Raw genomic sequence first — 18,113 nt, 5'->3', positions numbered from 1 at the left:
CCCCCTCCCTGCTCTGAGCCAGTCGTGAGGGTGTCTGGAGAAGAGCTTGTGGAGAAGGTGGCTGGTTCCGCACCGCCCTGGGGTTAACAAAGCCACGGCGGGGGAACGGGCAAGCCAGCACTCCCTTGTATTTGAAGAGATTATTGGGTTTGCAGTCTTCATACCCACTCATGCCATTCATCCTCCCAACAAATCAGTCCACTTATTATCCCATGTTTCACTGAATAGAAAAGCGGGACTCGGAGTGATTTGCCTAAGGGCACACCGCAAGCTAATGGCCAAGTTGGGCCTAGAACCCAGATGCTGGGGTCCAGATCTGGCAAACCTCCCCATGTGTTTGGAGGCACCGGGTCCCAGGACAGGAGCAGCAGCCAGGATCAGACCTGGGCTACGGCCAGTAGCTCAAGGGACAAGAAGCTGGCAGTTCTGGGCCTGAAGACGCATGGACAGTGTCTCAGTGGATGAAAACAGCGTCTGGTCAGAGCACACGGGGGATACGTCCTTTCCTTTTTATACTTTTCCGTATTGATTGGAATTTTTGCACGAACAAGTTTTACATTCATAATCAGACAAAATAATCCCATTATCTTTGTGGGGCTGGCACAGGTGGAAATCTGTGCACAACCATTAGGGCCCTTTGCACACCAACAGCTGCTGTTGTGGGCGGGTCTCTGGTCTCATAATACCTAACCCCCCCCCCCACCCCCCACCCACCGTGCTCTTTTCCCGATGATGGTTTCATGAATTCCAACTTGCAGTTTTCTTGGCTCAGTCCACTTTCTGGCAAACGCAGCTGCCCTCCCCCGTACTTCAAGGGTTTTCCAGCAAACCTTTGCACTCACTCAGTTCCTTGGCAGAAGATTAGGGGATCACATGGCTGAGTGAGTGGCATTTTCTGAATCATGGAATGGAAAGAAACCGTACACACAAAAGCTGCACACAGGGCCTCTGTTTCAAGCCTGGATGACAACACAGCGTGGGAAGTGATTCATCCCAGACCGCCTAGCACGTGTGCTGGCCAGCAGAGGGGGTGCAGCTCGGTGCTCGTCCTCTGTGGTGACGAATGGAGTTTCTCAGACAGAGGGCAGCCCCAGGCGCCTCCCCCCCACAGACCACGGAGCCCAGTGACCCTGCTCCCCGCGGTCTGGGGAGGTCACAGACGATAGGGCAGAGGTGACGATGGTGGAGTATCCAGGTTAGGGGAACCAGAGAAAAGAACTAGGCAGACAGGTGTGGGGAGAATAAAACCAGGGAACAGTTCTGGCTTCTCCATTCCCCATCCCAGAAACACAGCCCAGGGCCCAGCAGACACAGAAGACATGAGCTCACCAATGCCGGGATGGACCTAATAAATAATTAACATGCTCATGGAGTCTTTATGGAGTCCAGGCCTGGTCTAGGTCCTTGACATGTGGCATCCCATCACATCCTCCCAACAGCCCTCTAGAACGTCAGTGAACCCATTTTGCAGATGAGGAAATTCTGCACAGAAACACGAAATAGCTTGCTCGAGGCCACGCAGCCACTAAAGAGAATTCTAACCCAAGGCACCCTTGTCCAGAGTCTGTGTGCAAAGCTCCTCTTCTAGGCCAGATACTGCCTTTCGTGTACATTATCTGATTTAATCTGCACAACGACAATACAGTAAAGTATTGTTCCCATTTTAGAAGTGGGAAAACTGACGGGGCTCCTGGGTGGCTCAGTCAGTTGAGCATCCAGCTTCGGCTCAGGTCATGATCTCACAGTTTGGGAATTCAAGCCCCGCATCAGGCTTGCTGCTGTCAGCGCAGAGCCTGCTTCGGATCCTCTGTCCTCCTCTCTCTGCCCCTCTCCGCGCTCGCTCTCTCTCAAAAATAAACAAACATTAAAATTTTTTAAATTATTTTTAAAAAATGGGAAAAACAAGGCTCAGAGAGGCTAAGTATGTTACCCAAAGTCACAAAGCTGGTAAGTGATGAAGTGGGACTCACCCATGTCTGCCTGACTCCGATGCCCACGACCTGTCCTGTGACATCTGTGTTCCCCTCCTCTTTTGAGACAGCATCCCTCTTTTCTGAGTCCGCAGCATGCCCACCCATGGTTTGCATTGGTTAAATCTTGACGCAACAATGGTAACCTCTTGGTTGTTCCACACAAGGGCCTCCCTTGCTGGAGAGGAAAGAGAGAGGTTATGCCCCAGAGCTGAAGGGACAATGTCCCCAGGGTAGACTTTGAGGGATTTGTGCAGGTTGGGAAGGATGAGGGAAGCAAGGCAGAGCTGGCTGGCCAACAGGTCCGATGGGTCTCCCCTGGCTCCGTCTCAAAACCCCTTTATAAAACATAGGCTACGAGTGGTAGAGATCTTGGTTGGGGTGTGGGGGTAACGCCAAGCGGTAGCTAGGGCTGAGAGGCGCTCATCACGTCCACTGCTGCTCTTTACCCCATGGACCACCTCTCTTTGGGGTCAGCCGGAACCACAGGTTAATACGGGATCTGAAACTCCCATCGACCAGCCACAAAGATGTATTATATATAGACTTCATTTGGCTGGATTTATTGCTTTCCTTGTTACTTAAAGTCGATGTCTTTAAGCAAGGCGTGTTTTCTCCAGTCTGCCACGGGCCCCCCTATTTCCCATTGCCTTATACCCTCCCACTCTCTCGAGCAAGTTACCACATTACTGCAGCTGCTGATGACACTGGAGTTTGAGACCCCTCAGATATAAAGTAATTAGTACCAGCATTTCACCTGGAAAAAGAAGCACTTGTGCCTCCTGGACCAAAGTGAGAACACTGAGGCCCTGTGAAGTTACAGTCAGGTCTCTGGTGGGCAGCTGCTTCTGGAATGGATCAGAGCCCAGCATTTACCATTGTCTCCCTCCAGGCCTGGCCCTGACCCTGTGTATTAGCTTCCTGTTGCTGCTGTAACAAAACTATCACAGGGACACCTGGGTGGCTCAGTTGGTTGAGCATCCGACCTCAGCTCAGGTCGTGATCTCGAAGCTCATAGAGTTCGAGCCTCATGTCAGGCTCGCTGTTGTCAGCGCGGGGCTCGCTTCAGATCCTCTGCCCCCCTCTCTCTGCCCCTCCCCCGCTTGCACTCTCCCCAAAAAATTAATAAATATTTTAAAAAAACTATCACTTGGTGGCTTAAAACAATGCCAGTTTATCATCTTATGGTTTTGGAGGCCAGATCTCCAGAATCAGTCCCACGGGGCTAAACGCAAGGTGTCTGCAGGTCTGAGTTCCTTCCGGAGGCTCACATTATCACTCCTACCTCGGCTTCTGACACTAGTGTTACTATCTGACCCTCCTGCATCTCTTGTACAAGGACCCTGTGATTATATTTAGGGCCCATGCAGAAAATCCAGAATGCTCTCCCATCTCAAGATCCTTCACTTAATCACACCTGCCAAGTCCCTTTTGCCATATTCACAGATTCCAGGGATCAGGGTAGGGGCATCTCTGTGGGGTCATTATTCTGTCTTCCACCAACCCCCCCCTCCCCCCCGCATACAGGAGGGCTGGGAATCATGTTCAGAGGGCGGCAAGAGCAGGGCTCTTGGAGGGTGGGTATTCTGAGCTGTCCCAGCCTGGCTGGACCACAGGGTGATCCCATCCATCCTAATCCCAGGACACAAGCACCCACCCTGCTGGTCATCTGAGCAGAGACCTAGGCGGCATACATGTGAGCTTTGCACCCCATGAGCAATCTCTGTCCCTGCCTGCAAAACGTTGACAGGACCCCTCCTGCCTGTCTCCCCTGTGACCCTCGGCCATACACCTTCCCAGCTCCTCCCAAAGGGAAGCATGTCCTAAAACACCAGCTCCAACGTTACAAAGGTAAGTCAGATGTCATTATCATTCCCAACATAAGGATGGGGAAACTGAGGCTCAGAGCATCCGGCCTTGTCTCTGGCAGTTCTGGCAGAACAGAAGGCACATGCAAAACAGGGGCTGACGGGGTTCAAGAAAAGACTCTAGACGGAAGCGTCGGCAAGGTCAGGGGCCAGCAAGGGCTGCTGGGCATTCAGAGACAGCAAAGCTGTGGCCGCCGTCGGCCTGATGGGACAAGGAAGAGGTTCGGTTTCCAGAATCTGGTGTGTGCTCTAGCTGTAGGAGCAGATTGCCCATGAGCAGTGGGGTTGAGAGCTGGGGCTGTCACACAGAAATGCAGACATACCCACAGGTGTAAGGCCATGTAAATTCACATCCTTGGCCTTCCCAAGTTAGGGATTGTTTTATTGGGCCTGGCTTCAAAGGGGCCAGAGGCCAGTGGTGGGGAGGGAGGAGAATCTTCCTTCTCATCGTATATTTCTCACTCGCATTGTTCTTCCCTGCGAGCATGAATGACTTCTGGAACACAGAGATGGTCCCAAGATGCCCGTGGTCAGGGCAGCCCTGGGTGCACGTGCAGCCTGGGACTCACTGTCCTCCTGGCCCCGGGTTGTTTGCAATGCTGACAGGCTTTCTCTGGGTGGGCCGGCTCCCCTCCTGGGACCTGCAGACCTGTTACTTCACCGTCCTTTGGCAGGTCAACTCTCCCTGCCGTGAGCCACTCCTGAGGCGCCGCCAGCTTGCTTCCCTCTCTCAGGAGGCAGTCTCCACCCCACCACTGATGTGAGCTTCTCCCCATCCAAGCTCCCCCTCTTCCGGCCCCCCTCCCCGCCCCACCCCACTCAGCCACCAGTCCAGACATGGCAGGCCACACCCTGCCCGGCTTCTCTGGGGTGAAGGTGGGGTCTTGTACCACGCGGATTGGGGCAGGCAGGTTAGGTTAGCTGTTGAAGGGTGGAAATAAAGATTTGTGTCCTGGGGCTGACTCTGAAAGTCCCAGTGTTATGCCTAACAGAAATGTCCTGCTGTCCCCAAAGGCTCTGGAGCCCTCTGAGGGTGCCTAGGGACACCCACTCCATTTTTAGCAAAACCTCTAAAAGCCCACAGAGTACCAAGGATGGGGGGGTCTGGCCGTGACCTCCCAAACGATCCCCTGCCCACGACTGAGCTGGTGACTCGCTCTCGTTCCTGTAAAGCTCAGCTCAGAAGCACCAGCCCAGGAGCTACTCTGAGTCCCCAGGACAGCCCTGACCCTCATTGCCCCCTGGTGACAGTGCCCATAGCCATAGCAGCACCTTGCATATGAACAGCAAAACTTGACAGGCTTTTAAAGTTATTTTTTAATGTTTATTCATTTTTGAGAGAGAGAGAGACAGAGCATGCATGAGTGGGGGAGGAGCAGAGAGAGAGGGAGACAGAACTTGAAGAAGACTCCAGGCTCTGAGCTGTCAGCACAGAGCCCGATGTGGGGCTTGAACTCACGAACCACGAGATCATGACCTGAGCCAAAGTTGGACACTCAACCAACTGAGCCACCCAGGTGCCCCCAAACTTGGCAGTCTTTAAAGCACACTGAGCTCCACAGTATAACCCATAGGTACAGGCAGACAGTGTCACCTCCCTTTGCACAGGTAAGAAAGTTGAGTCAATTCCTTAGGGTCCCTGGGGCCCCATGCTGGTGAATGGTAGCCAGAAGCAGAGCCATGTCTTTGGACTCCTAGGCAAGGGGCTTTTTCCCTCATCTGGGATCCCAGCACCCCTGAGTCCTAGGGCCACAGAAGCACCCCGTCCCTGTCTCCCCCACCCTCCCGATCTGATTCTCATCCACACATGCTGCACTCGTAGCCCTGAGCTAGCCCTGGGCCTGCCTTCTCCAACTAACAGCGTGCGGGGGACTGGGGGCTGGAGTCCTACAGCCACAGGGCCACAACCCCTGACTGGGGGCTAGAGGATCATTTGAACAGGGGAAAGCTGTAGGCTTAGGGTAGGCTGAAGGTTTGCTAACCTTTGAGGCTGCAGAAGCACATTCTTCAAATGCAAGCAGACAGCAGTCGGATAAAAATGGAGGAGCCACACTGACTGATGCAAGGGTCGAGGGGCGGGGGGCCCTGCCTCCTCCACCACCCCATGAGGCCCCTCATGCCCCAGGCCCTGGGACCACCTGCAAAAGCTCCTAGGTTCACCTCATGGAGCCGCGTTTAAAAGCCATCCCAGAGTACTCCTGGTTGGGCTCTCCCTGTCTTGTGGGGGGCCTTGCCTGTCCTGGCTCAGCACCCCCTCTCCGCCAGCCAGAGTCCCGGAAAGCCCATTTGAGGTGACCGCCCTGCGCATGCCAGGCTGAGGTGGGGGGGACAGGGAAGAAGCAGCAAGGGACAGCTTTCTGATTCTTCTCCCCTCGAAATCCTGCCTGGGGCTCCAGTGTTCCTTCCCTTAGGACATCAGGACAGTTGGTCAGAACCGTAGACCAAGTGTCCAGAGGGAAGAAGAAAAATAATTCCTGCCCTTGGGGAGTTCCCAGGCTGATGGGGAGAGTGTGGAGGTGCAAACATGCACACACACACACACATGCGCACACAGGCGTGCAAGCCAGTCCCAAAGAGAGCCCCCATATAGGAGCCCAGAGCCCTGCAGCTGCGCAGAGTGATGCACCTGGGTGAGTGGGCTATGAATGAAGGCAGGGGCGGAGCCCAGGAGGGGAAAACTGACATCCTCCAGGAAGAGGCCCCTGCTACCAGGGCAGGTCACAAACCTCAGCCAGGGCCAGCAGGGGCCGAAAGGAATGCCAGATGCCCGGCAGGCTGTGCATGGCACCTGGGTGGAGTGGGGCACATTCTACCGCCCTCCCGGCTGCCCCGTGAGGTGGTGGTTTCCGTCGAGGTGGGTGAAGGGAGCAGTGGGGGCTGGGCAGCCGGAGGGGGCCCACAAGCAAAGGCATCAGTTTAGGGAGAAACCAGCTCGTCCCCAGCCCTTGGTCTGTAGTGAATGTTAAATAAATGTTTGAATGAGGAAGGGAAAACGGAGGAAAGGGGAGAGGGAGAGAACAGACCCGTTTAGGGAGGAAAAGAAGTAAGACAGTCATCAATTAGGATTTTTTTTAAGTTTATTTATTTATTTTGAAAGAGAGAGAGGGAGAGAGAGAGAATTCCAAGCAGTGTCAGTGCAGAGCCTGATGCAGGGCTCGAACCCACAAACCCGATCATGACCTGAGCCAAAACCAAGAGTCGGATGATTGACTGAGCCAGCCAGGCACCCCAGGATTTTTTTTTTCAAGCTTATAAACATTAAACCCTTTAAAAAGAGACAGTGAGAGGGTAAGTGTCTGACTGGCTCAGGTCATGATCTCATGGTTCATGGGTTTGAGCCCTGTGTCGGGCTCTGTGCTAACAGCTCAGAGCCTGGAGCCTGCTTTGGACTCTGCATCTCCCTCTCTCTCTGTTCCTCCCCTACTCACGCTGTCTCTCTCTCTCAAAAATAAATAAACATTAAAAAAAAAAGTGAGAAAAATTCTGGAGATACAGGTTCAAGGAGCTTGCTGTCCTGTCATGGTTCCTCACAGGTTCTGAGCACGAACCTCATCCCCTCGACCCCAGTCCTTCTGGAAGCTGCAATAACCCCAGGACAGGGGCTTCCCAGAAGGGTCATCTCCCCTCCCACACACACAGCTGGCAGCCCAGTGAGCTAGAGGGTGGGCAGGACCCTGAGCTCCTAGGCCCGGCGCAGGTAAGACAGGCACTGATTCTAAGGCCTGGTACAAGCTCGGTCTCAAATCCCCTTCCCCGGCTCAGCCCTGGAGCCTTCTACCCTCACACCTCATTCCTCCTCAATGCCAGGAAGTGCTCATCCCCTAAGAGCAGGCAGACAACGGCCATTAGTCACCTGAGGCCACTCCCCAGGGCTCCCTGGCCAGGACCCAAGTCCTCCTCTGAGCCCTGGGCTCAGAGCTTCCTGAAGAAGGTTGAACTGTGAATTCTGTTTACCTGCTTTGGAACAGACTGGATCAAGCCTCCACCCTTTTCCGTCTTGTGGCAAACAAGGCATCAGGTCAAACCAGGGGTATCCCTGAGCCTAAGAAAGCTGTGACGGGTGCCTTGGAGAAGAAGTATGCATACAAGATAAGCCGCAGTCCTCACATAAAGCAAGGTTGTGTGTTTATCATGGTTTATATCTCCTGGGGCCCGCCCTGTCCCTTGTCCTGCTACTCCTTCCGCCCACACCCACCCCCACTTCAGCTGGACCTGGGAGGGGGTGGGGGAAAGGGCAAACAAGAGTGTCTGAGGCAGGGGTGGGGTGTTCAAGTGTCAGCTCGAGGCGGGAGGAGGGTGTCCCAACTCACCCGGGCTCCTGTGCCGGAGGGGAGAGCTAGCAAGGCAGCACAAGGCTTGGCCTCGGCCTCAGGTCTGACACAGGCCTGGCTGGACACCCCCCCACCTGGAAATGCCTGCTGAGCCGCTGGAGGCCCCTCGGACCCATGCCCATGACCTCAGAGGATGTCTGTGACCCAGTGGGCAGCAAGTGCAGGGAGGCTTGTGGCTGCAGAATGAATGTCCCTTCCCCGGCTTGTCCTCACAGACCTCCTCTCCATTTCCCCACCCCCAGATGCCCCTTCCCTACTGAAAACATAGACCCCGGCTGTCACCCTACCTTACAAAAGACAGACCTCCCCCACTGCCTGCCCAGCTCACCTGTCCTCAGTCTCCACCTGAGACCACCCTTGAGGGACCCCCGCCCAGCACTGCCTGAAGCCCTGAGCCCTGGGGTGGGAGTGGAAAGCTGCAGTGAGGGCTTGGACCTGTGCCCCATGATGCCACCACTTTATCTAACTAGGCATGGAGTGGACCTCTGTGACCCAGGCTGAGGACCAGCCTACCAAACGGGATTTCGGTAGAGAAGCCGCATTCTGAATCCTGAGCCACCAGCTTGCAGAGGCAAGGACATCCAGGATTTCTAGTGATTCGGGTGCAGAGACAAGGGCAGAGTCATCGCCCAGAAGCCACCGCGGCTGCCCTCCTCAGCAGACCCTCCCTAGCAGCCCGCTCACCCCTCAGCCTGTCCTCTGGACCTTCTGCCACCTCCTTACAACTCCCGCTGCCAGTTGCCGTAAGACGCGGCACGTTGCTGGGCAAACAAAGCCTCGAACATGCAATGGATCCGCAGCATTCATGGATTTCATTTGCCAGTTTATCTACCTACTAAAATGTGTTACCCCCAAAGCAATACTCAGGGCTGTTTTGTGGTCCTTTGGGAACAACATGCAGAGTGGTAAAAATCTGAGTTGCCTGCCTGGACATTCCCAGCTGAGGCCACGAGACGATGCTCTGCCTTCTCATGTCTGCTCCCACACTGGAACCAAGTGTCCTGTTCTCAGTCTGAGTAGTGCCGTGCTTTTTTGGATTTTTGTGGTTTTGTTGGTGATTTCGCCAGGGTAGCGCTGCCAGGCCGTCTGGTGTTGCTGAGCACGAGAGATGGGCCCTGTAGAGAAAAGATCAGTGTTAGGCAAGCTTCGTTCGGGCGTTGAGTTACAGCGCTGATGGCCAAGTTCAACATTAATAGATCCGCAATACGTATCAAGTAGTCTTTAAACAGAAGGTTATCGATTGTTTCAGTTGATGAAAAGTTTGTGTTCAGAGGCTCACAAGAACCTAACCCTGTATTTTCCCCAAGGGCAAAGGTTCAGAGTTTGCTAACTCACTGTTGCCAGAGACTCTATAGAATATAACTACCTCGAATAATGAGAATCGACCATATAGTTGCCTGGGCTCACCCGGATTTAGCATATCAGGATCTCCTGGCATATGTGTTTTTCTTTTTATATATAAATATTTTTTTAATGTTTATTTTTGAGAGAGAGAGAGAGGCAGAGAGAGAGAGGGAGACACAGAATCTAAAGCAGGCTCCAGGCTTTGAGCTGTCAGCACAGAGTCCAATGGGGGGTTCAAACTCACAAACTGTGAGATCATGACTTGAGCTGAAGTCAGATGCTTAACAGACTGAGCCACCCAGGCGCCCCAAATATGTGTTTTTCAAAGCACCAAAGGTGATTCCAATGCAGGGTCTGGATGGGAGCCATTGCAGTGATACCTCAAAGTACCCGTGTTAGACCTGCTGGGTTCAGACAGTCATGGTGGCCATCTTGAAACAAACTTCTGTCCAACTGGGAGGTGATATATAGCGTGATGTGGGGAAAGGAACATAGGACTGATGAGGCATTAGGGCTCTGAAGACTCTGTGTGACCTCAGCAAGTCATGTAATGTTCAGGGCCTCCGTTTCCCCACTCATGACGTGAAGATAACAAAACCTATGCATGGTGGGATTTGCTCTGAAATTCAGATACGTCTTGTGAGCTCGAACTCCAGGAGTCCACTGGTGTCTTTTGAGAAAGAATTCATTCTAAGAGAAAAGGCAGATGGTCTTGGCCCAGAGTGGTGAGCACATTCCTGGGGAGGAAGGGCACATTGCTGGGGAAAGGAGGAAGGACAACTTGGGGAACCACTCAGTGTTGGTCACTCAGTTCTGCTTCTAACCTGGCCCCTAAGGGTTTGCATCCGGGGAGACCACAGGCAAGGCTGCTTGCCTAAGAACCTTGTGAAATCCAGGGACCCAAGGCCACCAGTATTGGAAGGGCTCATATGGCCCTGGGCAGAGAGGCAGGATGTGGCTGTCTGGCTCAACCCATGGGAGCCGCTACCTGCATGGGCAGTATTCCACCCATCCCATCCTTCCCCCAACCCCTTGATGTTGCACCTTCTCGAGCTTTGGAGGTACTGAGGCAGTTGCTGCAAATGTCACCTCAGAAAACTGGAGCTGAAGTAGGAAGGACCCAGCTCCTGAGCTCAGCCATGATACTTCCTTGGGATAACCCCAAGGGCGAAACCTGGAGGTCCCACATGGGGCTGAGGGAGGCACCAAGCCCAAGAAAGACTGTTAGTGCATGTTCACGTGACCATTTTTTCACCCCAGACTTACATGGCTGGGGAGATGGGGGTCCCAGATGTTTGAACATCAACTGAGCCGGTAGCCGTGAAAGATTTTGAGAGGTGCAAAAAGGAGCTGGATGGACACGAGGGCTTTTGATATCAGTCCCTTCAGAAACACCCCATGGTAGGGGGGACCCTTCATGAACTAGAACCTGGTGGACTCTTCGGGTACATCTGAACATCTGCACATCTCTCAAAAGCCTGCGACACGTGCCAGCCGTGTTGACCCACACAGCTGGCCCGGTGTCTCTGTCAGTAGGGCTATGTTTTGCACAGTGTTTCTTTGTTTGCTTTTGGTTGAGAAATTGTATCTTCCCCTCACTCTCCGCCCTCACCACCAAAACCCAGAAGAGCTAGACAGCAGGAAAGTATGTCAGGGTAGAGAGCTGGTCCTGCCTGGTGGCCCAGCTTCCTGCCACCTGTCCCGCCTGCTTTGGGCAGGTTCTGTCATCTAGCCTTCCACTACCCACCCCTTCTTCTGAGACTGTCCTTCCAACCCTCCCCCTGCTCCCCGCCCACCCCCCATCCACCAGAGCTGCTCTCCAAGCGGTGCCTGTCACATAGCAGGTCTTCAGTAAATGCTGGTTCCTTTTTTCCCTTCCCTTCCTCTTCCCTTCCCCTCCCCCTCCCCATGCCCCTCCCCTTCCCCTCTCCCTTCCCTTTCCCCTTCCCCTTCCCCTTCCTTTCCCTTCTTTCCTTGCTGCCAGGCTCCCCCTTGGGTTCCATATCCTGGGCTTTTCTGGTAGCAAGGATACAAAGACTCAGTCAAGTCACTTCAGGAAGAGATTTTATTGGCAAGAAAGACACGAATGGGAAAGGAAACAGAAACTCTGAGAATCTGAGGCAGCACATCCTCGTTCTTCCCCCAAAGGCTCCAGAGTCTCCTGTCATGTCTCTCCCCTCTGCCCAGCTGCCCCCTCAGTTCCGCTTGCATTGGCCACCCAGCTCAAGAGTTGCACCTCAGTGCCCTCAGCTCCCTCCGCTGCTATGATCCATTGGAATTTTCCAACACCGGAACTGAGTGGTCCACCTTCTCAGGGCACGGCTGCTGGCTGGCCAGTCCTGTGGGGCTGCTGCAGGGGCAGGTGACCTTGTGGGTAGGTGACAGGGCAGCCACCCTGTGCCTTAGTCGTGCACCACATCTTCCGGAGCGTCTGCTCTGGCCTGGGCTTGAGGCATGGCCATACCACACTCAAGGAGGAACGTTCCAGAACAACCACCCCTTCTTCAGAACCTTCACAGGCACATGGTGAGCCATAGAGAAGCCCGCGGCCTCACCTCCAGGGGGCGCTCTGGGGGCAGGCCAGGCCAGGCCAGGGATAAGGAGCAGCAGTTCAGCAGCAGTGGGGTGAAGTGAGGTGTGCCAGAGACAGCTGGACCTGAGATGGCGCTTGGCCCCTCTTCCCTCACTGTCCCTTCTCCCGGAGGTGCTGAGGTCTACACGGGGAGGAGCTGAGAACAGACTGACGTCTCCCAGGACAAACTTCTTTCTCAGAGGACATCAGTTACTAACCACCTGCGGGGGGTCAAAAAACTGTTTTTGCTCTTCCCGGAGCCCACCCCGGGCGCAAAATTCCCCAGAGACCAGAAAATGGTTTGGGCCACCTGATACTAATGTCAGAGAATGCTAAAAATGTGTCACGGAGGTGGCAGCTGCTGGAGGCACCGACAGCCCAGGGCCCGGCACCAACGGGAAGCATTTGGAATTGTTGAAACTCAGAAACAGGGGTGATCCCTGCATGGGTTGAGACCCAGAGGTCAGAGGTGGGGGCGCCTGCCAGCTGGTGTTGACGTTCTCAGGGCGGAGGAGGGGCGACAAAATTTCCCAAGTGTTGGAATACTGCAAATTGGATTCGGTTGCTGCTGGGGTGAAGCAACACTTGAGGGGCCGTGGCAGGAACAGGAGGTAAACAGGGAGGGGCGGGCCTCCCCTCGGGCTTCCCAGCCCCCTAGAGCGCCTCCTACTGGCACAGTCCAACAGGCCGCCGCTGGCAAAGCCGGAAGTGGATTGCCCCGGGTCAGCCCCAGGAAAGCAGAAGGGGGGTGAGGAGACCAGCACACCCATGAGCTGGAGTCTCCCCTCTTGCACACGTGTGTGTGTGTGTGCATCCACACAGACCACAAGCTCCCTCCCTGCAAGCTGGATTGTGAGTCCTGCCCCGTGGGTATCAGAGCTGTCGGGGAACTTCATGGCTCTGATGGGCAGAGACTTCTCGGATTCTCAACTGCCAGCCCCTGCGCCCTGTTTCCATCCCACCGCCAAACAGCCCCTGGTTTGAGATCTTCTGTCAAAAGGAAGCTCAAAATTCTTCATCTCCGGAGGGACATCTGGCGGAGGAGACATCACAGGGGCCGCCTCACCGTCCTGGAGGAGGAGCTCAGGAGCTCAGAGAAAAGCAAGGTCTGTGCTACATTGCTCAGCACGTAGTAAACACAGTGGAACCCCGGTGCCAATGGAAGGTACAAGCTAAAACTGGTTTAACTGTCTCGGTTTAACTGTCACCTCCTCAGAGAGATCATCCCAGCCCACTCTGTCTAATTAGGGCCCCTGCCACCCCGTTTTTCTCCATCACTGCGTGTAGTCTTTTCCTGCACAGCACATGTCGGCGTGCAATTCTGTGTTTTCATGGTGTGTTTATTGCCAATCTCCTCTAGGTAGCAACTCACAAGGGCGGGGCTGTGCTGGCTTCCTATACCACCGCAGTCTCAGGATCTAGCCCAGCGCCTGGCACATAGTAGGTCTCAATAAGGGTTTGTCAAATGCACCGACTTAAAAGTATAAAACGTTCTAGATGAGCTGTGATGAACTGATGGGTGGTGGATCTATGAATGAGGGGTATGGAGGCTTAACACTCTGAGAACAAAGTTGTAGAAGGCGGTCGCTCTCCATTTCCAGATTGAGAGCATGGCAGGCAGGAGGATCAGTCTGCTGTGCTTGTGGGCAGCTGTCCACGCAGGGGGATTGGAGCCTAAGCCAGGCTTCTCCCTTGTCATAACTTCACCTCCTGGACCGTAGATGGCATTGGGCTCATTGAATGCTAGAGCTGCTGTGAGGCATGATTCTATAGATGCTGAAGATGGCTCCACGTCACGATCACCTGGGGACATCTAAAAGTACCACTCTGCGGACCCTGCCACTAGTTTCCGATTCTTTTAGGTCCATAATTCAGTGTAGCCCACTGGGTCTCCAGAAACATGAGCCTAAGTCCTGACTGCCACACACTGTAAGCTTGGGAAAATTACTCAACCTCTCTGTGCCTTGATTTCTTCACCTATAAAATGGAACTCATAATAATCCCAACATCGGAGGTTTGTTGTGAGGATCAATGTCATGTACCTAAAGCTCCTGTTGCAATTCAGTAAATACTGAATAAAATGTAGCTATTATTGTAACAAGTATCTCACCACTGGTTAGCGGCTGACGTGGAGCGTGGGGCGAGCATCCAAGCCTCCTGATCCTGGATCCAGTGTTCTTTCCAACACGTCACTCTGAATGTGCACACAGCATTCCCTCTGAGGCCAGGCTCAACAAAGCGAACGTATGGTCGCTGCCCTGGGACCCTTTAATCAGCCCACATGGAAGAGACTTGCACCCGAGAGCAAAGAGCAGAGCTGACCCCTGGAGAACCCATACCAGAACGCAGGAGTTCAGCAGTACAGCTTCCGGGTCCTTTGAGAAGCCTCTGGCTGCTCCCGTTAGCGTTTCATTATGGAAATATTGGGAACCAAAAATAGAAGTTCTTGAGGGGAGCTTAATCCTCTGGGCTTTACACAACAGCTGCTGGAGCGTTCCATGAATCAACCACCAGGAGGCACTCTTGTCCCATGCACGGGGGTCACGGGTGGGCCAAAAGCTTCCATGAAGATCCCAACATCCCTCGGCACCTTCGTGCCCTAGCCTTCATGCCCCTCTCAAGACCCTGTGGCTGGGGTCCTCCCGGATCACCAGCTCCTGGTGCCGGGGAAACCTTTTGGCAACCCAGCTTACCGCTCTCCTCCTTGGAGCCTTGAGAGCGGGGATAGCTTTTGCATTTATTTTCCTGCACTTATTTTCCTGGCTTTTCTCCCCGTGCCACCACTCCCCACCCCACCCCCGAGACCTGGACTGCTGCTGGACACATAGGAGGCATGAAACACGCACACGGTTCTTTGGTGAATGGATACGTGAAATCTGCGGAAATTAATAAGTTGGGGAAAGGAGACTGCCTGAGCTTTGGCAGGATGGTGGGGACCAGAGGGAGGGTTATAGCTGCCGGTTAAGGGGAGGGTCGTGGCTACATGGGAAAGAGGGGGAGGGAGGGCTCAGGCAGGAGGGTAACAGATGTGTTTCTGGGGTCCGGCTCCTGGGAGGCTGCTCAATGCTGAGGTCAAACCCTTACCTCAGGGCCCTGGGCAGCAGGGGCAGCAACATGCAGAGACAAGCCCAAGCGGCCCCCATCCGTGGCTCAGCTGCCCTCCATGTGGTTATCGCTGGTCCCATGGCCTCACCTGTCCCTGAGGTAGCCTGTGGCTGCCACCATCGGGCTATGACCTCCCACAGGTGGGCCTGGATCACACCGCCTCCCTCTGGGTGATGCCATGGAGCTCAGCACCCTGACCGGGTATCGCACATCCTTAGCGCAAAGGAGTCTCATTCAAGAGAACCTCAGAGTGTCTGCCACCAGACCAGCCTGCTGCATCCCAGTTCCACCTGCCCTGGGATGGGCCTCCCCTAGCGGAGCCAATGCCCAGGTGGAAGGAGACAGGGTGAGAAGAACACAGGATGGAAGGAAGACCTGGGTTGGAATCCCAGGAATCTAGGACCTAGTCAGCAGCAGAGGTGTGGTTTCCCTGGCAAGTTACTTATTCTTGCTGAGACCCGGTCTGTCATCTGCAGGATGTTCGTACCTCCTCGCAGGGGATCAAATGAAGTAGCGGATACCTAGTGGTGACACACGGCTCATGCCTCGCTAGGGAGGTGCCGCGTTTGTGATGTTATCGACATAGCAGGAGACGCAGGCAAGAGGTCCGCAGCAACACTAAGGAGCGGGGTGAGTGGGCAGAGGAGGCAGGAAGCAGGGGCAGCCGGGAGGGGCGAGTACGGGGCTGCGCTTGCCCGAGTGGAGGTGACCACGGCCAGGAGGATGCGGCAGAGTCAGTATCATGGAGAGGGGAGTCAAAGTCCGGTTCGCGAACAGGGAAGAGACAGCTGCAGCAGGATTGGCCAGGCCGGCCCCAAATAGTGCCATGCCCACCAAGCATCCCTGGACACCTTGGGCTTCCCCTTCCAGACGCCTTGGGGTCTCACTCCAGGTCCTGCTTCTGACCTTCCCCTCTCAGCTGCCGGTTTTTCCCTCTCGGGCCTTCTACTAGAACCCGGCTTCCCGAGGACAGTCTGCAGCTCACTCTGGCGTCACCCTCTGGCGGTGCTTTTCTGGTCTCTTCTCCTGCCACCCTCGGCAGCTCCTGCCCCCTGACTCCCACACCCCAGGAGCCTCCAGAAGCTCAGCCCATGGAGCCCCAAGCCCTGTGCGTGTCCTAGAGCGGAGCTGGTGCAGACAAGAGCAGGGGCTCAGGCGGGGCTGAGACTGAGCAGTGGGGGGAGGGCTGGCGAGAACAAGGCTGTGGGCCTGGCTGGAGGGTGGGGGAGGGCCCAGAGCCAGGGGGCTGAGGACTTGGGGAGAGACCCAGACAGTCCAGGGGAGGCCTGGGACAAGCTTGGCACAACGGACACACCTGATACGAGGCCTCCGGCAGCAAGACTGAGTCTCGTGCCGGAGGCCTCATCTGGTTGGGGCAGGGCAGCCAGTGGAGGTCCTCACTGACCCCCTACGGAGGGGACGGAGGCGGCAAGGCAGGGACTGAGAGCGGTGCATGGTATGGGCAGATGGGCGACTCCTCTAGCTCATTTTTTCCCTTTGGGCTTCAGAGCAGGTGATCCCCAGGAAGCCCAGAGAGGAGGAGAGGCAGCTCAGATGGGCCCGTGGCCCGGCTCGGGGCAGAATAGCAGCCAGTCAGAACGCGCTTTCTTTTCCTCCCGGTCTCAAGGCTTTCCAAGACTGTCGGTGCTGGTTACCATCTGCTGTGGTGGTTGCCAGGGGAACCACTTACTATTTTTGTACGTTGCCCACATGACCAGGCTTTGGAAAGGCTCAGGCATGGTCAGTCCAGGACTAATCCTGGAGGCGATGCCCAGTGGGCTCCAACTGGAGACCTCGGTCAGAGGGTGGGAGCTGCTGTGGGACCCCAGGATGGGGCCCAGAATTCCAACTACATCCCTGAGTGTAGGGGGAGGGCAGCCACCAAGGAGAGGGGTACCCCATGTGCAGGAGAACCAAGCCATTGACTCGTCAAACACCAAAAGTGCTGGCCATTCATTGTGCTAGTCGGTGGAGAGATAGCTGAGAATGGGACAAATCCTCTCGGCCTGGTGGACAGACAGACAAATTAAAATGGTTATGGAGCAGCAGACTGCCGTCTTGGCGGGAAGGACCCAGGAAAGCCTCCTTGATGAGGTGATATCTAAGCCAAGAGAAGGTTTTGTAGGCGATACGGGCAAGAGGGAATTGACAGAGTAGGCAGTTCGTTGGAAGGGCATTCCAAGCAGAGGGAACAGCATGTACAAGGGCGCAGGGGACATTGTGAGTAAGACATCTTCTGGAACTGAAGTCACCTGAGCTCTAGAGTGCGAGGGAGGGCCCCCACCCATCAGGTAGGGTGAAAGTGAGGCAGGGACCCCACCCATCATCAGGTAGGGTGAGGGGTGAGGCAAGCTGCACCTGGGTGTGCCCAGGCGCACCTGACATCAGGCTTCTGGAAGCACGACTGCAGTCCAGGCAGTACTCTGGGGAGAGGTGGGCAGGTTTCCCCACTGCCCATGAGACTTTGGGAGAATCTCCAGGGCATCTGAGAAACCGAAGAGTCTGAACTTTGGGAGGGAGATTCCATCAGGGGAGCTGGGTTACTGTTCGAAGTTCTGGGCTGAGCAGCAAGTGTCCAGAGAGCCTGCTGAAGCTCGTCACCCTGACTTCTTCCGACCCGGCCTGTTGCCAAGGCCCCGGATGCATGACTGAAGGTGTCTTCTCGTGTCGGTCCACGAACCTTCTGGGAAGTCCAAGACGCCATCGGTCCTTGTGCTGGGGGAGGGGGATGGAATGGAAGGAAGAAACCAAGAAAACCTGAGCACCCACCAAGTATGGTGAATCTGCCTAGCGCATCACAACAGGACACACATCCAGGGGTAGCCCCAGCCTTGTGAAATGGGCATTTTGGTTCTCATTTTAAAGGTTAGGAAACAGAGGCTCTGAGAAGCTAAATAATTTGCCCAGGATTATAGAGGTGGTA

At 54.9% G+C, this 18,113-nt stretch overlaps 1 long non-coding RNA gene across 4 annotated transcripts in view; it reads left to right on the top strand.

The window, feature by feature from the left end:
• The window catches only part of LOC128312999 (uncharacterized), a 110,690-nt gene extending 92,796 nt beyond the window's left edge, over positions 1-17,894 (top strand). Inside the window, exons 8-9 of one of the 4 annotated variants that reach the window (XR_008293067.1) lie at positions 7,807-7,955; positions 8,640-11,425. This is a non-coding gene — a long non-coding RNA (uncharacterized LOC128312999). Of the gene's footprint in view, positions 1-228; positions 1,145-7,806; positions 7,956-8,639; positions 11,426-11,497 lie in introns of those variants that run through there. The other 3 variants (XR_008293070.1, XR_008293068.1, XR_008293069.1) reach the window with 3 other exon arrangements.
• Positions 17,895-18,113: the final 219 nt, after the last annotated feature.

Source organism: Acinonyx jubatus, chromosome E4 (assembly GCF_027475565.1).
Source record: "Acinonyx jubatus isolate Ajub_Pintada_27869175 chromosome E4, VMU_Ajub_asm_v1.0, whole genome shotgun sequence".
Lineage (NCBI taxonomy): Eukaryota > Metazoa > Chordata > Mammalia > Carnivora > Felidae > Acinonyx > Acinonyx jubatus.
Note: the sequence above shows the minus strand (reverse complement) of the source record. Positions and strands in the feature narration are given on the sequence as shown.